At 40.0% G+C, this 27792-nt stretch overlaps 1 protein-coding gene across 1 annotated transcript in view; it reads right to left on the bottom strand.

Annotated features, from left to right (window-relative positions):
• Nucleotides 1-27792, bottom strand: part of CTNNBL1 (catenin beta like 1) — a 206426-nt gene that overhangs the window by 37422 nt on the left and 141212 nt on the right. The gene's annotated exons all lie outside the window — the stretch shown is intronic.

The raw sequence follows: 27792 nt of genomic DNA, 5'->3' as shown, positions 1-27792 counted from the left end.
ACCATGAGATGGGCAAATAAACAAATAAGACATATTCCAAGGAAATTCTTCAGTTGCCTTATAACTGACCCAAACAAATAACCTAGAATTAAATAAAGAAATATGACCAGGTCCCAGTCCTATCACTTACATTCTGGTACAGCTAAAATTACCACTTCAAATTTAAAGGCAGCTGGACTGTAAGTACTTCAAAATGGTGATAATAATTTTTATTGAGTTCACATAACCCAGGACTTTTATTAAGAAACGCTATTCTTCTACCCTGGGAAGAAGATGGTAATTGAAAGGTATGCTACAGCCTTCAACTGTAAAGAGATGCTTTTCTTAAAAAATATATTAAAAATTCAAGAATAATGACATTGAAAAGGAGGTGGGAGAATTCTACCCATGGAGAAACAGCAGAGCAAAGTTTATTTTGAAATAAAATGCTCAGAGTGTGGATATCTGAAAATCGACTGAAGAACAACTTCATACATCAAAGTTATCTTAAGTTCCCTAAAAGTCACTTAAATATTAAGGAAAGCCTCAAGTAAGCATTTTTACTTCTCTGACTATACCACAGATATACTTTTTTTTTTCTTCACGATTATAAGCATTTCCCAACTCCTCATTCCTCAAATCTCTTAATGCTGGAGTCACTTAGTCCTTGAACAACTTCTGCTTTCTATCTAGAGCCTCTTCTCTGGTGATCTCACATAGTCCCATGCACCTTTAAAACTATTTACATGCTGATGACTCCCAAATTTCTATTTATAGGTTGATCCTGTCTACCTGCTCTACTTGGTTGTCCAACAGGTACTTTAAACCTAATGTGCTCAAAACCAAACTCCTGATCTTCTTCCCAAACCTGTTCCCCCCAGTCTTTTCCACCTAGTTAATGGCAACTGGGTTCTTCAATTTTTCAAGCTTAAAAGAATGAAAGATCGATTCTCTTCTAACATGTTCTATAGGAAACCTCAATAGCTTAACTTTAAATTACATCCAGAAACCAATCTTCTTATTACTACCTCCACTACTATTATTCTGGTCCACACTACCATCTCTTTCCTGGAATATCCAATATCCTACTTGGGGTCTCTGCCTCCACCTTTGTCCCTCCCACAAGGTCTCCACAGGGCAGCCAGAATGATCCTAAGTCAGATCTTGGCATTCCTCTGTTTAAAACTCTCCAGTGGCTCTCCAACTCACTCAGACTAAATGCTTCTATTATCAGGCATGTGTCTGTCTCAGGGCTTCTGCACCTGCTGTTTATTCCACTTGAAATGCTTTTCACCAGATATCTGCATGGCTTACTCTTCAGGTCTAGTTTTATTCAACTGTCATCTTCTCAGTGAGGCTTTTCCTTGATCAACCTATTTTAAAATGGCCTATTCTCTCTTATCTGCTTTGTTTTTCTTTTTAGCACATATTACCTTCTAAACTATTATATAATTTACTAATTTATTTGCTTCACTATCTCCCTTCAATTAGAATACAAGCTCCACGAAGGCAGGGATTTTGGTCTGTTTCGTTCACTGCTATATCCCCAGTTCAGAACAATGCTTACTACACAGTCGATGCTTAGTAAATACTTGCTGAATGAATGGGAAGAAAGCAGGCTCTCAATATGAGTTTTCTGTGATGATGGTCGTAGGGGTGGGAAAACCAAGCACTCTTCAACCCTGGATATTTTTCAAATGCTTTTAAATAGCATTCACCCCTTTGTATAAAGTGCCTATCCCAAGTTCTCAGTGCTATCATCTTTGCATTGCTAAAATGCTCAAATTGTCCAGTTACAAAAGGTCCTTAAAGATTTTTTCTTTTTCTTTTTTTTTTTTTTTTGCACTTTGGTGTAGGTGGATGGCTTTTTTCTAGGGAGCCATCAGTTTCAATAAAATATCTCTAATCAGTAGATGAAGGAAAAAAAAATCATGAACCCATGTTAAGGAAAAAATGAAACAAGACAGCTCAACTCAGGGTGAGAAAGTAGGACAAGGGATGTCTTTGGTGGTACATGTCAGGGAAAGAAGATTAGAGGAAGGAAGAGCTAGGATATAATCAGTTCTTCAATCTTTCAATCTTAGGCCAAGCAAGTTGGATATGGCTCTTTTTCAACTAGTGAACAGATGTGGGACAGACCATAATAAATGCACAGAATTCTAACAAGCTCAGTTCTGAAACTCTGAAATTACTCAGCATGGCAGCTAGTAGAAACCTCCAGGTATATATATAACAATCTGACAACCACAGAGGAAGAGGAAAAAAAATCAGAGCCAGAGAGTTCTCGTAGATTATCTGAGCAAGTCTCTCATTAAATAGATGGAAAACTGAGACCCAGAGAGAAGTGACTTGTCTACACAGCTACATGGTGGAAGAGGCAGAACTCAAACCTCAGATTATTCACCCATCCATTCATTTACTGAGCACTTATTTCTGTGCCTGGCAAGTACAGGGTACTCAGACTCCTAAAACAAACAACACAGTATCCCTAACCTTAATGAGCTCCTTATTTAGAGGAAAAACAAAACAATAATTACAGTGTATAAGTTACATTACTGAGGTAGGTAGGCATAGGGGGCCTTAGGGAACACAGACGAGGTACACCTGAACTAGAAGGATTTCCACTGGAGGTAACAAACAACTGAAAATCTTAAAAAACAAAAACAACAGCTATTGGCAACAACTAGACAGAGAAGAGGAAAGAACCTTCTAGATAGAAGGAACAACATATGCAAAAGCCAGTTTTGGATACAGTGTCATATACCCGCAGGAAAGAGACCAGTCAGGTAGACCATTAAAGGAGAGCGCTAAGGATCCACCAATAAATTTTAAGCTGGGGAAAGACAAGATCAGATCTGAGTTTAGACCAATCTCCCCAGCTACATTCCTTTTAGAGAGCAAGATCAGGAAAATATTTCTGTTTACCGATGAAATTTGTTATGCTTCCATATCAGGGTTCCCTCTTTGCCTTGGCTATTAGGAAGCTCCAAGATGAGTTTATGTTCTACTACAGGAAGCCATTCCATTTATGCCTTATTGTTGATCTCCTCCACCCCCCACCAATGGATTTAGAAATAAAAGTAATGGATGCATATGGTAAAAATCAAACTATAAAAAAAGGCATAAAATGTACTCAACAAATAGTTACTGAAGACCTATTAATACATCTTCTTCTCCTATACGCCTCCCACTACCCCAGTCTTCTCTCCTAAGAAAAACCAACTTTCTTGTGCATATTTTCAGCAGAGTTGGGGGGTAGGGCTGCTGGCATATATACGTATCTCCATCTCCTAATGTATCTTTCCACATCAGCACACTCCTCATTTTTTAAATGGCTCTCTAGATCTCCACTGAACTTATTTACTGTAATTTTAACCAGTGCCCCATTCATGAATATTTAGGTTGTTTCTGGTTCCTTATTTGCAATTAGAAACAAAAATGAACATCCATGCTCATTCTGGCACCTTTTGCATGCCTATTCTTATAGCAAATTCCTAGTAGGGAAATTGCTGGGTCAAAAGATAATTTACATAAGCAACATTGTGAATGTGATTAATTCCACTCAATGGTAAGCCTGGGGTTGGGAGGACTGAGACGGAAAATTTTATATTGTATATTTGTTACCACATTAAAAAAAGAAAGAAAGAGCAACTGAAGAGACAATGACAATTAAATGCATTACATGATCCTTGATGGGATCTAACAAGGGAGAAGGCTTAAAAGGACATTATTTGGACATATTAAAAAATTAGATTATGGGCTGTAAGCTTTATATCAGTGTTAAATTTCTTGAACTGGATAACTGCACTTAAGATGGTTAATAAGTAAATAGCTTTGTTCTTAGGAAATGCATATGGCAGTATAAACTGTTCAAGGAACATGATGTATACAACCAACACTCAGTGTTCAAAAAATGGATTGATGAATAGACAGACAGACAGGCAGACAGACTGGGAGACAGACGGATAAATAGAATATGACAAACATAGCAAAATGTTAAAATTTAGTGGATCTGATATCTGGGAGGAGTAAAGGAAAGTTGGAGTTCCATGCATGGGGTTTGTATTATTTTTATAACTGTCCTGTAAGTTTGAAAGTATTTCAAATACAAAGTTTAAAAAAAGATATTTACATTAAAAATATTGACAGATACTGACAAATTGTTTTCCAAAAAGGTTGTACCAATTACACTTCCATTCTCAATAAATATGATTATCTATCTCCCCATACTTTCACTGTTGAGGAAACAATTAGACATTATCCAACTTCAAAAACCGTGACTCAATGGAATATTGAGAACTATGAGGAGTGAAGCTGCGAGATAAGCAACGAGGTGAAAGGATCCTGTAGACAGAATTTTGAGTAAAGTACGCCAGAAACAAAGGCAAACACTATAATGCCTCACCAATATGGACTAACTACAATGTGTAAACTCAGAATTGAATCTTAGAGCACAGTCTATCAGGGGAATGATTATTGCAGTGGTCCCTAGATTGTAAGCTCTCACAGCAGTCATATCTATTCCTGAATTGTAATGGCTATCTCTAAACTGTGAGATGTTGATCCCTTGGTGTGTAACCTGATTGGTCTCTGGAACACTGGGTATCTGTGTGACACCTGAAACTCAGAGCTAGAGCTAGGCAAATATGAATGTTAGTATTAGCACATACAGCAACTGTTAAAAAGAGCCCCGACTTCAAGTAGAGATATGAATGAAGCAGATCTGGTTAAGACCAGGGCAAATCGGGCCAAAGGGTAAAGGTCAAAACAGAATGTGTTTTAAAACTTCAACTTCCCTTTGAGACCAAGGAAAGAGATGTTTCTTTGGTGCAGGATCTATATTTTCTAAACAATATAACTTCTACAGTCGGTTTGTTCAAACACCACAATTACATGGAACTTTGAATAGGAAGTGAGATATGGTAGGTTTGTATAGCTTTGAGTGAAATAGCGACACATCCCAAAGTAATTTGGGCACAGAATAAAAATATGTATGCAGGGCCCCCCTGAGGAGCTGGGGGAAAATGCAAAAGTGTTGGACTTCCTTACCTGGATTACTGCTGATGTTCTCACAAACATTGAGGACTGATGGTTGGTGTGCCGAGCCCTCGTTATGAAGCTTGTTACTGCAAAGGAGAGGCTAAACCTGCTTATAATTATGCCTAAGAGTCTCCCAGGGAGACCTGAGTACCTCTTTGTTGCTCAGAAGTGGTCCTCTCTCTCTAGGTAAGCCAGGTGAACTCACTGCTCTCCCCCCCTAACATGGGACCTGACTCCCAGGGGTGTAAATCTCCCTGGCAATGCAGGATATGACTCCTGGGGATGAATCTGGACCCAGCATCATGGAATTGAGAACATCTTCTTGACCAAAAGGGGGATGTGAAATGAAACGAAATAAAGCTTCACTGGCTGAGAGATTTCAAATGGAGTCGAGAGGTCACTCTGGTGGACATTCTTACGCACTATATAGATAACCCTTTTTGGATTTAGTGTATTGGAATAACTAAAAGTAAATACCTGAAACTATCAAACTCCAACCTAGTAGTCTGGACTCTTGAAGATGCTTGTATAACAATGTAGCTTACAATGGGTGAAAACCTTGTGGATCACACTCCCTTCATCCAGTGTATGGATGGATGCATAGAAAAATGGAGACAAAAATTAAATGAAAAATAGGGTGGGGGGGATGATTTGGGTGTTCTTTTTTACTTTTATTTTTTAATTCTGATTTTGATTCTTTCTGGTGTAAGGAAAATGTTCAAAAATAGATTGGGGTGATGAATGCATAACTATATGATGGTACTGTGAACAGTTGATTATACACCATGGATGATTGTATGGTATGTGAATATATCTCAACAAAACTGAATTTAATTAAAAAACAAACAAACAAACAAACAAAAAACTGTGACAACTTGATAGGTGAAAAATGAGATGTTCATCAACATTTTATCAACATGGAATCTAAGGCCCAGAGGGGTTAATTAACTTACTCAAGGTCAGATCCTTGAGTATACGGTGGGAGCTTAGATTTGAACCCAAATTTTCTGACTACAAAGTATAAGCTTTTTCTACTATGTTACATGCTTCCCATATATAAAAATATAAGTAAATATGCTTCATATTTAAAGTCAGATATCAATAAAGAAAATCATCAAAGCTGCCCAAGAAGGAAGATTAAAAGAGACCAGAAACTAAACCATGCAAGGCCTGAAAATGCGTTTCATGTGGGGCTCACTGTGTCCAAAACACAGGAACTATGTAAATATGGTTTGGTTATTTGTGGTGTTTTTTTTTCTTCTTCTTTTAAGTTAACAGTTTTAATGAGAGTAAAATGAAGCAAAAAGCTACGTGGAGTGAGACATGAAAAACAATCCCTCCTCTCTTTACTGAACTACACTTTCCAGAAGAGTTTTCTACCAGAATCCAAATAAAGAAGTTAAAATTTTGGGTTTGAGGCAGCTCCACAAATACTGAACCAGAGGTTCTCAACAATTTCCCTTTTAATCTTGCTGATAAAGACAGATGAGAAAGAGTTGCAAGACAATGTTCCTTACATACCTCAAAAGGGGTGGGGGTGAGGTGGGGTTGTTGGTACAGGGGGTATTGGTGGCACAGAGAGAGGGTATCAGGGGCTGTAATTTTCCGAAGAGGAAATGCAGAAGAATCATCCTTTTATTGCCACTAGACCATATTAGCAAGCATGTTCACAGCTTATACTAGCCTGAAGCAGGAGATACCTTGATCAACTGTAGTCGTATATTAAGAACAAATGACATTTCCCTGTTTGTTTGGGGTGTTAAGTAAAGAATAGGCTGTCTATTTCAGGAGACAAGAAGCTGCCTATGTTCCTTCCATCTCTCTATCTGGAGGTTGTGGCCTGCCATAGGTCACTGATGCCTGCCAGACAGAAAACCACCTCAGCCACCCCAAGGTTTACACAAACATGCACACAGTTTCATTAGCTACTAATAAATGTAGCTTCCCTAGGAACAGATTTCAGCCCAAGGTGGTGTTAATTTTTCACGCACCAAGGAGATGGGAGAGCTGCTGGCACAGAGAGGAGGGGAGATAACAGGTTTATCTGCTGGCCAATGCCACTCAGCTGCTCTGTCATTTCGACAGGATAAAATGGAGGTGAAGAATGGCTATAGAGCTGTCAATGCGGATGGGGTGGATGTGGTGGCTCCTCCTGCACAGAGCAACTTCTAAGGCAAGGCCCAGGAAGAACAGAACACACCGAGACACAGACACAGACACACACACTCTAGAGGAAGCCACAAGGCCCCAAAGAGGGGAAGGCAAGGCAAATCTGTATTTTCAAATCAGTAGGTAGGCAGGTAGGTATCTTGGTGGAATGTCAGAGAGTCAGCCAGTATTGAAATTGTGCCAGTATGGGTCCCTGCCTGCTGGGTGCCCTTCTCAACAGTCAGATAACTGGCTGCCTCAGACACTAATTACTGAAATTGCCTGGAGGGGTGGCTCTGGCCCAGCCTTCCCCCAGCTCAAACTCTTTTCAAGGCTTCTCCTGGATGATTAGCAATGGGTTAGCCCCCTGGGTGCATGCAAGCAGGCTAAGGTGTGATTTTTCACGGACAGTTAGTTGTTTTTTTTTTTAATTTTTAGAGCTGGAAGGAAAAATAGAAATCTTTTGGTCCAACTACTCTCTGGTTCTGAGTACAGAAACAGCCCTGAGAAGTGATGTGATCTGCGTTAGGACAAAAGCATCTTTGTGGGCCACCGGAGTTTAGACCTGCAATTTACCTTTTTTTTCCCTCTTTAAATCATGACAAACAACTTTGAGAATCTGATGAACCCTTATGCATGCTATCTCTCCCAAAATATATACATGAACTTAACATCTTCCATGGAGTTTCAGAGCATTCTCATCTCTTAGGGGTGGCTCCGTGGCTACGAACCCTTGAACAGCACAACCAGACTGCGGCAGTTACTCCAACCAGCCTCTTGGAGCGTGCGCCATTTTGTAAAAAGAATGGGATGGACTAGCTTTTCTCACCCTCACTCTTAAGAAAAAAATCACAGACCAAGACCATATTCCTAAAGTCAGGGATAAATAAAAGTCTGTATCAACCAGCCTCCCAAGTGGAGATGGGGAGCAGAGAGAAGGTGAGGAGGTTAATAATTCCTAAACATGACTTATTCATCCTTCCATGCCAAGAATTGTGCCTCCAAATTTCAGAGATGCCTTTCTTGCCATTTCTGTTGATGTTTTAGTCCTGCACGGCAGGGGAAGATTACATTCACCAGAAAGGAAAAAGAGGCACTAGTAAGCAGAACTTGGCCATAGGAGAAGACCATGGGATCACTAGCAAAGGAATCGACACTGATTCATTCATTTATTTATAAAATAGGTACAGGAATCCTACAATGTATAAGATACAGTGTTTGGGGACAGAACCAATCAGACACTGATCCTGCCCTCCAGATGCTTGTGGTCTAAAATTACATGACAAGAGGATAGGGAACTGATAGAGCACAGACTCTCCCAGCTAGGGGATTTGGGAAGATTGATAGGTAAGTGGTATTTGAACTGGCATGTAAATACTGGCCCAGCCTGGCTACTTGGAGAATGAACTCACCAGCTTCAGAGCCTGCACGTGCCTTCCAGGAGCCCAAATGGTTAAGACAAACACACATGGGTCAGCCAGAATTCTAGTCTAGGATGGAAACTGTCCTTGTACTTCAACAATCAGGCCTGTGTCTTCGCAAGATCTTGCAGGAGCTTTAAAATTCAAGGCCATGCTGCCGAGCTGCCTTTGTTTCCACAGACCATCCAAGGCCATTAGCTCTTTTGTTTTAAGGAAATCATAGAGAAGTGTTCTTCTTTCACTTCTCAAATTAAAACTATTTCTGTTTTACTGACAAACCTCATTGCCCACCTACTGCTGCCCCCTCCCCCAGCTCCCCCAGATGGATAGACATCCTGGTTTCTGGTAAGATTCTAGATGCAAACAGGATGTTTAAAACACCCTAATTAGATCAATCTTGACTTCAGCAGTGGTGTATTGGAATACAGATTAATCTGTTCCAGGCCTGGCACTGGCAGCTGAAGTAGCAGGAGGCCGTGTCAAATCAAGCCATAACATTATACTCCTCTGCCTTTATTATTATTTTTTTCCCCTTTTGCATTTCATTATAATGGACATCTGCCTAGCAGGAGATGTGGCAACCCAAGAAGAGTCATGCATGTGTGCTCAGCCACTCCAGCTGAATATTGAAGCAAGTCAAATCAAACATTCTTCTCAAGATAGATAGATCTATGTGTCTTTATAAAGAACCCTTTTAACACATACACAAAATACATACCTTCTTAATCTTCACAAGCATTTACCAAATACTGAATATATGGCAGGCACTGGGTTAGAGACTGTGACTAAAAGGTAACATTTACTGAGAACCTACTATGTACCTACTGTGTGTTCTGCATATATCACCTCATTTAATTCTCACAACAACCCAATGAAATTAAATTTTATTATTCTCCCCATTTTACAGATAAGGAACTAGAGACTGGGTTAGCAAAAGAAACTTGCCCCTCCTGTTCCCCTAATCCTCAGGGTCTCAGAGCTAGGAAATAACGTAGCTAGTTCCATTATAATAATATTTGATCATTTTCTTCAAGAGTTAAAAATTACCCAAAAAGCAGATTAAAAAAAAAAAAATTCAACCTCACTAGTCACACAAATAAAACAATGAGATAGTTTCATTTGATGACGCTTTCAAAATATTTAAGTATTTCATGCCTGGAAAGACGTAGGGAGGTGAGCTCTCATACACTGCTGCGCATGAGTACCTACCATGTTATACTGAAACTACTCTGCTCTTGGAATCTCCCTAACAGATGGTAAACTCCTCAAAGGCAGGGCCCTTCTCTATTCCTCTTTGTACCTTCCGTGTCTGTCTTGTGCCAGGAGTTCAACTAACGTTGAATCTGGCATCATAACACAACACCACGGTAACAGTTAGCTACAAGAGGTGTGTGTGTGTGTGTGTGTGTGTGTATACACACACACACACACACACACATAGAAAGGGACTATGAGAATAGTGAAAAAAAGAATAACTGACTCTCTGAGAGGATCAAGATAAGCCAAATCCTGAACAATAGTAGGAATTTATCAGAGAGAAAATGGGGAAGGGTGTTCCAGACTAAATACAAGAGGTTAACGATATGGAAATAAGATGGAGCACAGCATAGGAGAGGTTGCCAGGGGCTGGAGGCGGGCAATGGATGGAAGATAAGGCAAGAAAAGTAAGCAAGAACCTGTATACTATTCCTAAAGAGTCCGGACTTTATCCTATAGGACCTATAGAATAGACGGTAGAAAATGATCAGATTTGTATTCCAGAAAAACCATCCTGGATGATGTACAGAGAATACATTGGAGGAGACATAGGGCCAGATTATGACAGAAACATATATAACAAACAGAATAAATTGCATTCAGGTATATCTAATAGTTGATTCTCCCTGAGAAAAAACTGAAACAGTTGATTTTTCAGATAAAGAAGCCCCATTTCCTTCCCCTTTCTAAGGGGAAGGAGAGAAGTTTCACATAAGCACGCTAGACTAGAGTTAGAAGACTTAGGTTTTAGTCCAGACTTTGAGAAAAATCATCTACGTGACTGAACAGGCCTTTTCCCCACCTACTCTCTGGGCCTCAATCCTCGTCTGTAAAATGAGAGAGTTGGCCTAGATGATTTATAAGGTCCTCTTGCAATACACACCTAAGATTCTAGTTATCAAAAAAAGATATGAATAACTATCCAATGACCCAGCAATTCTACTCCTAGGCATTTATTCAAGAGATAATGAAAACATATGACAGCAAAAAAGACTTGTACCACAATGTTCATAGTAGTTCTATTCAAAACAGCTAAAAATTTGAAAGAGGCTTCCAACAGGAAAAATGGAAAAATAAGTTGTGGTATATCACATAATGGAGTATGATCCAGCAGGAAAAAGGAACAATATCCACTGATGCATACAACATGGATGAATCTCAGAAGCAGTATGCTCAGTGAAAGAAGCCTTACCCAAAAAGAGTACATATTATATGAGTCCACTGATAGGAGGTTTGAGATCAGGCTAACCTAAATCTATGGTGAAAAAAATTAGAACAGTGGTTACCTTTGTGAGGCGCAGGGAAGGATCTGACTAGGAAAGGGCATGAGGGAACTTTCTGGAGTGGGAGTAACGTTCCTTATCTTGTTAGAGTATGTATTTGTTAAATTTCATTAAATGGTACACTCAAGATTTGTGCATTTCAATTTTTGTAATTTTATCTAAAAAAACAGAAATGAATACTGAATTCTAAGTTAATGGCATGCATGCTGAAGTATTCAAGGGTGAAGGATATGGATGTCTCCAACTTTCATGCATCAAAAAATAAGATGGAAGATAGAGAGATGAAATGTTAATTATAGAATCTAGGTGGTAGGTACAGTTCTTTCAAATTTGTTTGTTTGAAAATCTTAATAAAATTTTGTTCGGGTGAAGGAGGTAAGAAAAAAGTGAGAGTGATGTGAACTTGGAATATAAATGAGATTCCCAAAGGCTGTTTTTCCAAAAAATAGTTTTATATGTCATTATTTGAAAATTTGAATGCATTCTCCATTGACATAGGCCCACTGAAATCCATTTAACCTGAAATACGGTCAAAATCACCTCACTATTCTCATTTTTCAGTTGAGATGAGATTCCACAAACACTGTCTAAGCACCTACTAGGTACAAAGGCCAACACCTAAAAGATTAGATGTTGCCTTTGGTTGACTCACTTATTTTCACTGTCCCCATAGGATTCCTTTCCCTCCTCTATGAATGTTCCAGCAGCACTATGGATTAAAAGGTGTTTAAGTGCTATCTTAACTAATTTACATCTCTGTACCTGTGGGAAAATGTGCTGGGAGCAAGAAGGGGATAGATATGCTCAAGAAATGCTTCCTTCTGCTATTGTTACTATTCCCCAAGGGCTCAGAGTAAAAAGATCAGAATGTTGGCATCTTAACATTTCCTCTCAGGGCTTGAGCAGAAGCATGAAGTTTCCTAGGTCAGCTGTTCACATATGGGGAAGGCCCACTTCCCAGATGGGATGGAGAGATCCATGACGCTGTAAGTGTCTGCCACATGCATACACAAGCAATTCTGTGGGAAGTGACTCCCATCTGTAGTTTTCTATTTTGTTTTTGATGGTTCCTATAATGTCCTGTCAATGAAACCACCCCATCATTCCAGTGGCAGTAGTGTCGATTGGGAGTGCTGGCTCTGGGGAGCAAGGCATTAGTGACTTCAGGACCTCTGAGAAAGCCTGGCCAAACTCTGCTCATGAGGGATGTTCCATACAAAGTGGCAGCAATCTGGCTATGGCTGAGACTGCCAGTTGCCTATCCAATACCTATATTCTCTTCTTATTTCTTAGTAAAAGAACCCGTTTTATTTGGAGAGGTAATATGCCCAGCTTAAAACAAACACACACAAAAAAACAACTACAGCTTCCCTTAATGGAAGGTGTGACTATGTGACTAAATTCAGGTCAGAGATTTAAGTGGAACTGATATTTGGAATTTCCAAGGGGACATGCCCACTTCTCCTCCCCCCCACCTCCCTCTTTTGCTTTCCTGCTGCATAGAATTTAGAAAATAACTGGAGCTCTTGTAGCCAGCTGAGAGAATGAGGCAATCTTGAATATGGAAGCCAGGTACTTTTATATGGTGCTTTAGGGTACATCAACAAGCATACACACAAACATCTCTAGTCCTGTGATGAGGAAGATGGTATAGAATAACAGATGGAGCCTGGGCTCCTGACCTCTGAAATTGTTTTATGTAAGAGAGAAATAAATCTGTATATGATCTATTTTATTTAAACCATTGTTATTTCCAGCCTCTAGCAATGAACTGCAATTTCAAACTGACACATTAATCCAGAAAGTTCTTTTCTAGGAAGTCTAAAGTAAGGCAAAAAGAGAGTGTGCAAATCCTAAGCGTTCAGGTGTTTTCCCCAAGCAAAACCTGGTGTACAGCCTCACTCACTTTTGGAACGTGCCATACATCCCAGTGGGGATAGTCCTGGAACCAGGAGTAATTGTTGATGAAAAAGGCACATTCTTTTCCTTTCACCAACCTGTGAACAGTTTTCCTTTATTGTACATAGACTCCGGAGAACCTCGCCAGAAGGACTGATACAAGCTATTTTTTTTTTTTTTTTAAATTAACCTGCATCATTGTAATGGCAAAAATATGTCAGTATTAATGCATACAGCAACTGTTAAAAAAAAAAAAAAGCTGAAAAAGAGCCCAGGCCTCAATTAGAGATATGAATGAAGCAGATCTGGTTAAGACTAGGGCAAGTCAGGCCAAAGGGTAAAGGTTGAAACTGACTGTGTGTTAAAAATTCAACTTCCATTTGAGACCAAGGGAAGAGATGTTTATTTGGTGTAGGATCCATATTTTCTAAACAATAAAACTTGTAAAGTCAGTTTGTTCAAAGACCACAATTACATGGAACTTCGAAAAGGAAGTGAGATATGGTAGGTCTGTATAGGTTAGAGTGAAATAGTAACACATCCCAAAGTAATATGGACACAGAATAAAAATATATATGCAGGTCCCCCCTGAGGAGCTGGGAGAGGATGTGGAGGTGTTGGACTTCCTCACCTGGATTGTTGCTGATGTTCTCAAAAACATTGGGGACTGAAAGCTTGATATGCTGAGCCCTCCATCTTGGGGCTTACCCCTATGAAGCTTGTTACTGCAAAGAAGAGGCTAAACCTGCTTATAATTGTGGCTAAGAGTCTCCCCCTGAGTGCCTCTTTGTTGTTCAGACGTGGTCTTCTCTCTCTAACTAAGCCACTTTGGCAGGTGATCTCACTGCCCTCCCCCCATGTGGGACCTGACTCCCAGGGGTGTAAATCTCCCTGGCAATGCAGGATATGACTCCCAGGGATAAATCTGGACCCAGCATCGTGGGACTGAGAACATCTTCTTGACCAAAAGGGGGATGCAAAATGAAACAAAATAAAGCTTCAGTGGCTGAGACATTTCAAATGGAGTTGAGAGGTCACTCTGGTGGACATTCTTACACACTATATAGATAAGACTTTTTAGGTTTTAATGTACTGGAATAGCTAGAAGTAAATACCTGAAAGTATCAAACTCCAACCCAGTAGCCTTGACTCTTGAAAACAATTGTATAACAATGTAGATTACAAGGGGTGACAGTGTGATTGTGAAAACCTTATGGATCGCACTCTCTTTATCTAGTGTATGGATAGATGAGTAGAAAAATGGGGACAAAAACTAAATGAAAAATAGGGTGGAATGTAGGGGATGATTTGGGTATTCTTCTTTACTTTCATTTTTTATTCTCATTCTGATTCTTTCTGGTGTAAGGAAAACGTTCAAAAATAGATTGGGGTGATGAATGCACAACTATAGATGGTACTGTGAACAGCTGATTGTACATCATGGATGACTGTATGGTATGTGAATATATCTCAATAAAACTGAATTAAAAACAATTAAATCCTTAAAAAAAAAATAAATTTCTGGGGTTTCAGCATCTTTGTTTTATCTCTGTATTCCCACAGTCACCTTAGCAGCACCTACACTGTTAGTATTTTGAGGAACTGGGTTTGAGAATGACTACCCAGATGCAGGCTTCTGACTCTCCAAACTGAGTCCTTCACTGAGTACCTTTGATGAAGACAGCTGTATGACAGGTATGGCTGGTTCACAGTTCAGTTTCCTACAGCATATCACTTTTCAGAGTTCATTTCACCCAACTTAAACTGACTCTATGGCCTAAAAGTTCTTTGCAGTTCTGAAAAGTACATTAGTTATCACTCCTTTCCCTACTCCCATCTGACAAAACATAAAAAATCTTTTGATCCTAAAACAAGACTACTGAATATCTGTACAGTGATTTTTTTTTTTTTTAAAGAATACTTTTTAATGGTTAGCTTACTGTGTTCTCAAATAGCCCTAAAAGGTTGGGGAAGTGCAGCAGAACCCTGTCACAGCATGACACACTACCACCTGGATTGTGACACATGGAAGAATAAGCACAAATGCTCAAAATTCTCCCCATTGTCTCCCTTATCAGTAATTCCTTTACTATTCCAATTTCCCACTTTCCAAATATCAACTGCTTTGTGCAGGAGAGCTGGTCATCACAGCCCCAGAGCAAGGGGGTTGCTTTTCACACTCCTCTGAAAGGCTCCTCTGCATATCTGTTTGAGATTAAATATTCAATTTAAGGAAACAAACAAAAACAAAAAACACCTGTTTCCAAAGCCTTCAGGGAATAATCTAAAACTTCCTCCTCTCTACTTTCATGTTATTCACCAGTCCTGCCTTTGCACTCTTCAAACAGCCACTACCTCCTCCTCCTATTCTTCCCACATTAAGCAGCAAAGTCCTCCTTTAAGCTGTTGCAGCCTTGCCAACTGTTGGGCTCCACACACACTTACTCTGGGCTCCAAGGCTCCAACTGATTTCCACAGAAACCAGAAAACCTGCTCGCAGACCCAAGGCAGACTTAGGTTCATTCTCCTGAAATCTGACTTCTTAACCCTTCTTCCATCAGCCAGTAATAAGGCAGAGTGAAAGGACAGAAGAAATTTCAATGCTATACTAACATAGTTCTTTCATTTCTAGTCTGAGACTAAGGCATTCTACAACCTTTCACACACAAAAACTACAGTATAAACATACAGTCATCTCTGTGAAAATCAAATTCTAACAGAGATCCAACACATCACAAGGAAGAGATAAAAGAACCTAGTTAATCCTAAAAAACATACTGCATTTGTGAAGAACAACTCTAGGCTCTGTTTTAGCAAGCAGGGTATAATCAACAATTGGCAAATATATGAAATACTTTACCATCATTTTTTCACAAGTCAATATTTCTGTATACCCAGTGCAACCATTTTATGGTTGTACAAATAAAGAACTAAGGGCCTGAGAGATCTACATGCCTTTTTCCTTTCTTAAGAAGGAAAAAAACATTTCTGAGTGTTAGGTGGCAGATTACCAAGCTAGGTGTTTTGCATACCCTTTCCTCACTTAATATTCATGACTTGGAGCTATGAATTATTCTCCCCATTTTACAGATGATAAAAAATAAGGTCCAAAGAGGTTATGTGCCTTACCCAAATTCTCAGAGTTAGTTAAGAGCTAAAACCTGATTGATCTGGCTCCAAAGATCGGCTTTCTTGCATTGCCCCAAATCCTTCTTTCTAGTGGTAAACTAAATTTATTACCACCCAACTTTCCAGGGCACTGCTTAGCAAACTGGGTTAGGAGAAATAAGCAGAGAGCCCCTTTCGAACAAAACTGTAAACTGAAATGCCAATATTCTGTTCCTGTGCTTTATACAAAACAGATGATTTCTAGCAAAAACTGACTTCAAAGGAATTTCTATAAAATAAATCCTACTTGTCTATCACTATGGAATCCAAGATGCATTCCCAAAGATTGAGTTTCCCAGCTTCATCATAAATATTTGGTAAAGGTGGATGACAAGCAGCCTCAGCAGATGCTGAACCCAACTGCAAAACAGCAGCAATGTGTCCTTGCAGGTAACAGTATCCCATAACTCCCGTCTCAGCCTGACCCTGTGATCTTCCTTCTTCAGTGAGACACCCCTACCAGGATTGCAAGAAGTTTTCCTGTACCTAGGAAGCCTCTGACATCACCCTGGTAGTTCCCAGAATTATCCAGAAGTACATTTGGTAGAGTGTGATGCATACTGACACAGGGATCAGAATACAAAGATTTTACTCACCAGCATGAAACTAATAAGCAAGTAACAATCAGAAGGTCACTCTTCGTTTCTGGGACTCAATTTCCCCAACATCTAGAAAATTCTTCCCTTTCTCTACATCAGTGGTTCTTACTGGAGGTGGTGTGTGGGTGTGTGTGCAGGGGGAGTGAAGGAGCCCCACCCCCCTTCCACATTTGGTGCTGTCTGGAGACATTTTTGTTTGTTGCAACTGAGGGGTGCCACTGGCATCTAGTGAGCATGAGGCAGGGTTAGAATAAAGGTGGTGGCTGGCTGGCTGAGCAAAGGGAGATCTCCAAAAAGCAGTCAGTCCACAAGGAGAAAGATATCTCTGAGAACAGCAAAAAAACAGCATCTGGGGGGCCAAAGGACTCCATCTGAGTGAGTCATCTAAGATCAAACATCACAAAGGAGGGAGAAGGGTAGGGCCAACTGATCTGGCCTGAGTGAGTCATCTCCACTTAAGCATCAACTAAGAGGAAGAACAGGAGGGTAGTAAAATAGTTAATAAAAAGTACAAAAGGAACAAAAATCTATGAAAGCAGATTGCCCCACAGTGCTGGGGGCCTCCCACTTCCCACCTCCTTCCTTGGAAGAGTGCTGGCATGTACTCTTACATGGTTTCTTTTTTTAATTTTTAATTCAGTTTTATTGAGATATATTCACGTATTCACATACCATACAATCATCCACAGTGTACAATCAACTTTTCACAGTACCACCAGATAACTGTGCAATCATCACCACAATCAATTTTTTAACATTTTCCTTACTACCCCCGAAATAAAATAAAAGTAAAAAAGAACACCCAAAGTATTCCATCCCCCCATCCCACACTATTTTTTTTTTTTGTCCCCATTTTTCTACTCATCTGTCCATACACTGGATAAAGGGAGTATGAGCCACAAGGTTTTCACAACCACACAGTCAAACCATGTAAGTAAGCTACATAGTTATGCAATTGTCTTCAAGAATCAAGGCTACTGGGTTGCAGTTGGACAGTTTTAAGTATTTCCTCCTAGCTATTTCAATATACTAAAAACTAAAAAGGGATATCTATATAGCACATAAGAATGCTCTCCAGAGTGACTTCTCGACTTCATTTGAAATCTCTCAGCCACTGAAACTTTATTTTGTTTCATTTCACATCCCCCATTTGGTCAAAAAGATTTTCTCAATCCCACAATGCTAGATCCAGGCTCATCCCTGGGAGTCATGTCCCATGTTGCCAAGGAGATTTATACCCTTGGGAGTCATGTCCCACATAGTGGGGAGGGTAGTGAGTTCACTTGCCGAGTGGGCTTAGAGAGACAGTGACAGAGAGAGAGAGAGGCCACATTTGAGCAACAAAGAGGTTCTCTGGCAGAGACTCTTAGGCACAATTATAAGTAGGTTTAGCCTCTCTTTTTCAGTAACAAGCTTCATAAGGGCAAGCCTCAAGATGTAGGGCTTGGCCTACTAAATTGGCAGTCCCCAATGCTTATGAGAGTATCAGTAATAACCAAGGTGGGGAAGTCCAACATTTCTGCATTTTTCCCCAGTTCCTCGGCGGGGAGGGGGGAAGCAGGCTGCAAATACATTTTTTTTTTTAATCTTCATTTTATTGAGATATATTCACATACCACGCAGTCATAGAAAACGAATCGTACTTTCGATTGTTCACAGTACCATTACATAGTTGTACATTCATCACCTAAATCAATCCCTGACACCTTCATTAGCACACACAAAAATAACAAGAATAATAATTAAAGTGAAAAAGAGCAATTGAAGTAAAAAAGAACACTGGGTACCTTTGCTTGTTTGTTTCCTTCCCCTATTTTTCTACTCATCCATCCATAAACTAGACAAAGTGGAGTGTGGTCCTTATGGCTTTCCCAATCCCATTGTCACCCCTCATAAGCTACATTTTTATACAACTGTCTTCGAGATTCATGGGTTCTGGGTTATAGTTTGATAGTTTCAGGTATCCACCACCAGCTACCCCAATTGTTTAGAACCTAAAAAGGGTTGTCTAAAGTGTGCATAAGAGTGCCCACCAGAGTGACCTCTCGGCTCCTTTTGGAATCTCTCGGCTACTGAAGCTTATTTCATTTCCTTTCACATCCCCCTTTTGGTCAAGAAGATGTTCTCCGTCCCACGATGCCAGGTCTGCATTCCTTCCCGGGAGTCATATTCCACGTTGCCAGGGAGATTCACTCCCCTGGGTGTCTGATCCCACGTAGTGGGGAGGGCAGTGATTTCACCTTTCAAGTTGGCTTAGCCAGAGAGAGAGGGCCACATCTGAGCAACAAAGAGGCATTCGGGAGGAGGCTCTTAGGCACAATTATAGGGAGGCCTATCCTCTCCTTTGCAGCAACCGTCTTCCCAACGGTAAAACCTACGGTAGAGGGCTCAACCCATCAAACCACCAGTCCCCTATGTCTGTGGTCATGTTAGCAACCATCGAGGTGGGGTAGGCCAATACCCCTGCACTGGGCTCCTCAAGGGGGCACTACATATTTTTTTCCTTGTTTTTTTTTTTTTTTTTTAACATTTTTTCTTTTTTAAATCAACTGTATGAAAAAAAAAAAAAAAAAAAAAAAACATACAATAAAAGAACATTTCAAAGAGACCATAACAAGGGAGTAAGAAAAAAGACAACTAACCTAAGATAACTGCTTAACTTCCAACATGTTCCTACTTTACCCCAAGAAAGTTACCTAATATAGCAACATTTCTGTGAACTTGTTCCTACTATATCCATCAGAAATTAACAGACCATAGTCATTCCCGGGCATCCCCAGAACGTTAAATAGCTTATCTGTTCTTCTTGGATTATTGTTCCCCCTTCCTTAATTGCTCTCTATTGCTAGTTCCCCTACATTCTACATTATAAACCATTTGTTTTACATTTTTCAAAGTTCACATTAGTGGTAGCATATAATATTTCTCTTTTTGTGCCTGGCTTATTTCGCTCAGCATTATGTCTTCAAGGTTCATCCATGTTGTCATATGTTTCACGAGATCGTTCCTTCTTACTGCCACGTAGTATTCCATCGTGTGTATATGCCACATTTTCTTTATCCACTCATCTGTTGAAGGACATTTGGGTTGTTTCCATCTCTTGGCAATTGTGAATAATGCTGCTATGAACATTGGCGTGCAGATATCTGTTCGTGTCACTGCTTTCCTATCTTCCGGGTATATACCGAGAAGTGCAATCGCTGGATCGAATGGTAACTCTATATCTAGTTTTCTAAGGAACTGCCAGACTGACGTCCAGAGTGGCTGAACCATTATACAGTCCCACCAACAATGAATGAGAGTTCCAATTTCTCCACATCCCCTCCAGCATTTGCAGTTTCCTGTTTGTTTAATGGCAGCCATTCTAATCGGTGTGAGATGGTATCTCATTGTGGTCTTAATTTGCATCTCTCTAATAGCTAGTGAAGCTGAACATTTTTTCATGTGTTTCTTGGCCATTTGTATTTCCTCTTCAGAGAACTGTCTTTTCATATCTTTTGCCCATTTTATAATTGGGCCGACTGTACTATTCTCATTGAGTTGTAGGATTTCTTTATATATGCAAGATATCAGTCTTTTGTCAGATACATGGTTTCCAAAAATTTTTTCCCATTGAGTTGGCTGACTCTTTACCTTTTTGACAAATTCCTTTGAGATGCAGAAACTTCTAAGCTTGAGGAGTTCCCATTCATCTATTTTTTTCTTTTGTTGCTTGTGCTTTGGGTGTAAAGTCTAGGAAGTGGCCGCCTAATACAAGGTCTTGAAGATGTTTTCCTACATTATCTTCCAGGAGTTTTACGGTACTTTCTTTTATATTGAGATCTTTCATCCATTTTGAGTTAATTTTTGTGTAGGGGGTGAGGTAGGGGTCCTCTTTCATTCTTTTGGATATGGATAGCCAACTCTCCCAGCCCCATTTGTTGAAAAGACCATTATGACTCAGTTCAGTGACTTTGGGGGCCTTATCAAAGATCACTCGGCCATAGATCTGAGGGTCTATCTCTGAATTCTCAATTCGATTCCATTGATCTATATGTCTGTCTTTGTGCCAGTACCATGCTGTTTTGGCAACTGTGGCTTTATAATAAGCTTCAAAGTCAGGCAGTGTAAGTCCTCCCACTTCGTTTTTCTTTTTTAGAGTGTCTTTAGCAATTCGAGGCATCTTCCCTTTCCAAATAAATTTGATAACTAGCTTTTCCAAGTCTGCAAAGTAGGTTGTTGGAATTTTGATTGGGATTGCATTGAATCTGTAGATGAGTTTGGGTAGAATTGACATCTTAATGACATTTAGCCTTCCTATCCATGAACATGGAATATTTTTCCATCTTTTAAGGTCCCCTTCTATTTCTTTTAGTAGAGTTATGTAGTTTTCTTTGTATAGGTCTTTTACATCTTTGGTTAAGTTGATTCCTAGGTACTTGATTTTTTTAGTTGCTAGTGAAAATGGTATCTTTTTCTTGAGTGTCTCTTCAGTTTGTTCATTTCTAGCATATAGAAACATTACTGACTTATGTGCATTAATCTTGTATCCCGCTACTTTGCTAAATTTCTTTATTAGCTCTAGTAGCCGTATCGTCGATTTCTCAGGGTTTTCTAGATATAAGATCATATCGTCTGCAAACAATGACAGTTTTACTTCTTCTTTTCCAATTTGGATGCCTTTTATTTCTTTGTCTTGCTGGATTGCCCTGGCTAGCAATTCCAGCACAATGTTGAATAACAGTGGTGACAGCGGGCATCCTTGTCTTGTTCCTGATCTTAGAGGGAAGGCTTTCAGTCTGTCACCATTGAGTACTATGCTGGCTGTGGGTTTTTCATATATGCTCTTTATCATATTGAGGAAGTTTCCTTCAATTCCTACCTTTTGAAGTGTTTTTATCAAAAATGGATGTTGGATTTTGTCAAATGCTTTTTCAGCATCAATTGAGATGATCATTTGATTTTTCCCTTTCGAATTTTTAATGTGTTGTAATACATTGATTGATTTTCTTATGTTGAACCATCCTTGCATGCCTGGAATGAACCCCACTTGGTCATGGTGTATGATTTTTTTAATGTGTCTTTGGATTCGATTTACAAGTATTTTGTTGAGGATTTTTGCATCTACATTCATTAGGGAGATTGGCCGGTAGTTTTCCTTTTTTGTAGCATCTTTGCCTGGTTTTGGTATTAGATTGATGTTAGCTTCATAAAATGAGTTAGGTAGTGTTCCATTTTCTTCAATGTTTTGAAAGAGTTTGAGTAAGATTGGTGTCAGTTCTTTCTGGAAAGTTTGGTAGAATTCCCCTGTGAAGCCATTTGGCCCTGGGCATTTATTTGTGGGAAGATTTTTGATCACTGATTGGATCTCTTTGCTTGTGATGGGTTGGTTGAGGTCTTCTATTTCTTCTCTGGTCAGTCTAGGTTGTTCATATGTTTCCAGGAAATTGTCCATTTCCTCTACATTCTCCAGTTTGTTGCCATACAGTTGTTCATAGTATCCTCTCATAATTTTTTTAATTTCTTCAGGATCTGCAGTTATGTCACCTTTTTCATTCATTATTTTGTTTATATGGGTCTTCTCTCTTTTTGATTTTGTCAGTCTAGCTAGGGGCTTGTCAATCTTGTTGATCTTCTCAAAGAACCAACTTTTGGTGATATTTATCCTCTCTATTGTTTTTTTGTTCTCTATTTCATTTATTTCTGCTTTAATCCTTGTTATCTCTTTTCTTCTATTTGGTTTAGGATTGGTTTGCTGTTCATTTTCTGGCTTCTTCAGTTGATCCATTAGTTCTTTGATTTTGGCTCTTTCTTCCTTTTTAATATATGCGTTTAGTGCTATAAATTTCCCCCTCAGCACTGCTTTTGCTGCATCCCATAGGTTTTGGTATGTTGTGTTCTCATTTTCATTCATCCGTATATATTTAGCAATTTATCTTGCTATTTCTTCTTTAACCCACTGATTGTTTAGGAGTGTGTTGTTTAACCTCCAGGTATTTGTGAATTTTCTAAGTCTCTGATGGTTATTGACTTCTAATTGTATTCCATTGTGGTCAGAGAATGTGCTTTGAATAATTTCAATCTTTTTAAATTTATTGAGGCTTGCTTTATGTCCCAGCATATGATCTATTCTGGAGAAAGTTCCCTGAGCACTAGAAAAGTATGTGTATTCTGGTGATTTGGGATGTAGTGTCCTGTATATGTCTGTTAAATCTAATTCATTTATCAGATTGTTTAGGTTTTCAATTTCCTTATTGGTCTTCTGTCTGGTTGATCTATCTGTAGGAGAGAGTGATGTGTTGAAGTCTCCCACAATTATTGTGGAAACATCAATTGCTTCCTTTAGTTTTGCCAGTGTTTCTCTCATGTATTTTGTGGCACCTTGATTGGGTGCATAGACATTTACGATTGTTACTTCTTCTTGTTGAATTGCCCCTTTTATTAGTATGTAGTGGCCTTCTTTGTCTCTCAAAACATCCCTGCATTTAAAGTCTATTTTATCTGAGATTAACATTGCTACACCTGCTTTCTTTTGGCTGTAGCTTGCATGAAATATTTTTTTCCATCCTTTCACTTTCAATTTCTTTGTGTCCCTGTGTCTAAGATGAGTCTCTTGTATGCAACATATTGATGGTTCATTTTTTTTGATCCATTCTGGGAATCTATATCTTTTAATTGGGGAGTTTAATCCATTTACATTCAACGTTATAACCGTGAAGGCATTTCTTGAATCAGCCATCTTATCCTTTGGTTTATGTTTGTCATATTTTTCCCCTCTCTCTATTAATATCCTTTATTGTACCCATACCGAATCTATTTAGTACTGAACCTTTCTCCAAGTCTCTCTGTCCTTTCTTTGTTCCTCTGTCTGTAGGGCTCCCTTTAGTATCTCCAGTAGGGCAGGTCTCTTGTTAGCAAATTCTCTCAGCATTTGTTTGTCTGTGAAAAATTTAAGCTCTCCCTCATATTTGAAGGAGAGCTTTGCTGGATAAAGTATTCTTGGTTGGAAATTTTTCTCACTCAGATTTTTAAATATACGTGCCACTGCCTTCTCGCCTCCATGGTGGCTGCTGAGTAGTCACTACTTAGTCTTATGCTGTTTCCTTTGTATGTGGTGAATTGCTTTTCTCTTGCTGCTTTCAGAACTTGCTCCTTCTCTTCCGTGTTTGACAGTGTGATCAGAATATGTCTCGGAGTGGGTTTATTGGATTTATTCTATTTGGAGTTCGCTGAGCATTTATGATTTGTGTATTTACGTTGTTTAGAAGATTTGGGAAGTTTTCCCCAACAATTTCTTTGAATACTCTTCCTAGACGTTTACCCTTTTCTTCCCCTTCTGGAACACCAATGAGTCTTATATTCGGACGTTTTATATTATCTATCAGATCCCTGAGGTCCGTTTCGATTTTTTCAATTTTTTTTCCCCATTCTTTCTTTTATGCTTTCATTTTCCATTCTGTCATCTTCCAGGTCACTGATTCGTTGTTCAACTTCTTCTAGTCTTGTACTATGTGTGTCCAGAATCTTTTTAATTTGGTCAACAGTTTCTTTAATTTCCATAAGATCATCCATTTTTTTTATTTAGTCTTGCAATGTCTTCTTTATGCTCTTCTAGGGTCTTCTTGATATCCTTTGTACCTCGTACTATGGTCTCATTGTTCATCTTTAGTTCTTTGAGTAGCTGCTCTAGGTGCTGTGTCTCTTCTGATCTTTTGATTTGGGTGCTTGGGCTTGGGTTATCCATATTGTCTGGTTTTTTCATATGCTTTATAATTTTCTGTTGTTTTTGGCCTCTTGGCATTTGCTGAACTTGATAGGGTTCTTTTAGGATTTGTAGACCGATTGAAGTCCTTATCTCTAATTTATCAGATCTACAGCTTCGTGGAGTACACTTCCTCTAACTAACCAGCAGGTGGCGTCCACGAACCACCTGTTCTCCACAAGCCAGTTCTCCCCTGCTTAGCCTTTGTGGTGAGTGGGGGAGTGAGCCTTGTGGGGTCCAATTGGTGTACCAAGCTTGCGTGTGTAGTTGGTGTTGCCTGCCCTGTATATGGGGCGTGTTTCTGGGCAGTCAGGGAGGGGGTGGTGGCTCTAACAATCAAATCTGCCTGGTGATCCTAGAGTATTAAAGCTGCTGCAATAGTCTAATCCTTCAGTTCAGTCCTGCCACAGTTTGTCTCTGCCACTGACCCACAATTCCTTGGTATTGGCGTATGGCTCCTGAGACTTGCAAGTGGGCCCCTCTTCCAGGCTGTGCACCCCCTGGTCCTCTGTTGAGGGATGACTGTGCTATGTCACAGGGAGTGCCGTCCCCCCAGGGGAGTTCTGGGCTGCTAGGCTGTGTAGGGAGGCTCTCAGTCTGCTGAAATGATGGCTGAATGGGGCTTTGTTAATTCACACTGCTCCACCTTCCCAACTCTGGGACAATCAGCTGAGGATGCAGGGAAGGCTAATGTCCACGCCCCGTTTTGTGGTGTGTGCCTGTTATCTGAAGCACTTCCATCACACTGGGTTGTCTGGGGCAGCTCTGGGCTATGGGGCTGGCAATGGGCAGGAGTGTTTCCTGTCTACCAGGATGATGGCTGTGAGCGGACACCCCCCTTTTCTTGGGAAGTTGTGGTGTTTAGTGAATTTTCTCAGCCACTGGATTATTGTCTTTTGTCTCAGAGCTCTCTTAGTTCTGCTCTTGTCTTGACCTGCCCAAATTGCAAGTCTTTGAAGCTTTCTGTATTGGGCTTCTTAGAGTAATTGTTTTAGAAAAAGAAAAAAGGATTAAAAAAAAAAAAAAAAAAAAAAGGGCCCTCCTCAGAGATCTAATGGGTTATTGAAATCCTAAGAGAGAAAGCAATTAGGGCCATTAAGGAAAGGTCCACAGGGCTGAGAGATCAGCTTTTCTTCGGGATTTGCATATGAGCCTCAGGGCCTGAGCTCTGCCCTTCCCCTTTCTATGTTCACCAGAACTCCAAAAATCCTCCGCTTTTGTTTTGGAGTTTTTTGTGCTGTTTTTTTCTATGCCTGTCTCCTCTCTGCTGGGCTGGCTGCTCTCAGATTCTCTGGTGTCTGGTCTCAGTCTATCTATGGTTGGAGTTTGGATCAGTAGAATAAGTTTCCGATAAGGGCTGCCACTGCAGTTCTCCCTTCTCCTTCCTGGAGCTGACAGCGCCTCCTCCCCCGGGACTGAGCCTGGCAGGGGGGGTGCGGGTCCCTTGGCCGCAAAAACTTACAGATTTCGCTGATCTCAGAAGTTCCACGTTTTTATGAGTGTTGTATGAAGTATGCCCAAAGTCAGATTGCTCTGTGGTGTCCAGTCCATGCAGTTCCTGGCTTTCTACCTACTTTCCTGGAGGAGTAACTAAAACATATAGCTCACCAGTCTGCCATCTTGCCCCGCCTATAACTACATGGGTTCTTAATAAATTTTCTACCTGCTTTCTCAAGCTGTGCTGTGCCCCTGAATTCTTTCTCATAGCATGGCCAAGAACCTAGGAACACGAATCCAGCAACAGGTGGAGGTCAAGGATGGTGCTAAATACTCTACAATGCACAGGACAGTATTCTACAACAAAGAATTAGCTGGCCAGTGTCAGCTGTACCTAGGTTGAGAAACCTTGATCTAAGCTATTTCTGACAGAAAATATGAGGCTGAATTAGCAATACATTTCAATTGTGCCAGTTTGAATGTATTATGTCCCTTCAAACGCCATTATCTTTGATGTAATCTTGTGTGGGCAGACCTATCACCCAACTGCGGGTGATGACTCTGATTGGATAATTTCCATGGAGGTGTTGGCCCACCCATTGAGTGGGTCTGAATTAAATTACTGGCGGACTAAATAAGATCAGACAGAAGGAGCGAGCTTGCTACAGCCAAGAGGGACACTTTGAAGAAAGCACAGGAGCTGCAGATGAGAGACATTTTGAAGATGGCTGTTGAAAGCAGACTCTTGCTTCAGAGAAGCTAAGAGAGGACAAATACCCCAAGTGCAACTAAGAGTGACATTTTTAAGGAACTGCAGCCTAGAGAGGAATGCCCTGGGAGAAAGCCATTCTGAGACCAGAACTTCAGAGCAGATGCCAGCCACGTACCTTCCCAGCTAACAGAGGTTTTCCAGATACCACTGGCCATCCTCCAGTGAAGGTACCCGATTGCTGATGTGTTACCTTGGACACTTTATGGCCTTAAGGCTATAACTGTGTAACCAAATAAACCCCTTTTATAAAAGCCAATCCATCTCTGATGTTTTGCATTCCAGCAGCATTAGCAAACTAGAACACAATGTTAACGTGTTCTGGCTAGAAAAATGCCTAATACCCAAGGCTCTTGTTCATATAAATTATTAATATTGTAAATTAAAGATTCCATATGAGATGAAATCACATGATGTCTGGAGTTGCCTTAAAATATTCCAGGAAAAGGGGGGAGGTTCAGGTAAGGGGTGGAGGTGAGATGAAACAAGATTGGCAAAATGTTGATCAATGTAGCTTGGTGATAAGGGTTCAATATATAATTCTCTCTACCTTTGTATATTTTTTAAAAGTTTCCATAACAAAAAGTATTTTTTTTCTTCTGATTGAAGGGAGATAAGAGATAAAAGGGACTTCTCCCTCTTTCCTGACCCCTCCCAGCATAAGACATGGTCTTCACCCTGGTAGGGCTTACAGCTGAGAGGAAACAAGCAAGCCAAGGAACCCACCTTAAAGGGATACTTGTTTGGAGCACAAGAAAGGGATACCTGAGCAGTCTAAGAACAGATGTGGGAAATCAGGGAAAGCTACAAGGAGGAAGTAGGATTTGGGGAAATTTTAAAGAATAAGTAGTCAGTCTAACAGAAAGTATCACGTGTCAAGACATAAAGATAAAAAAAAGAATAAAACTGGGAAGAACTGCAATAGTTCAGTATGGCTGGACACAGGGTGAGAGATGAGCAAAGGGATAAAAGCAAGAAAAGCAATTGGCCAGATGTGCAGGTCTTCTATGTCATGCTAAAGAGTCTAGATGTTATCCCAGGCCTGTATTAA

Source organism: Choloepus didactylus, chromosome 19 (assembly GCF_015220235.1).
Source record: "Choloepus didactylus isolate mChoDid1 chromosome 19, mChoDid1.pri, whole genome shotgun sequence".
Taxonomy (NCBI): Eukaryota; Metazoa; Chordata; class Mammalia; order Pilosa; family Megalonychidae; genus Choloepus; species Choloepus didactylus.
Note: the sequence above shows the minus strand (reverse complement) of the source record. Positions and strands in the feature narration are given on the sequence as shown.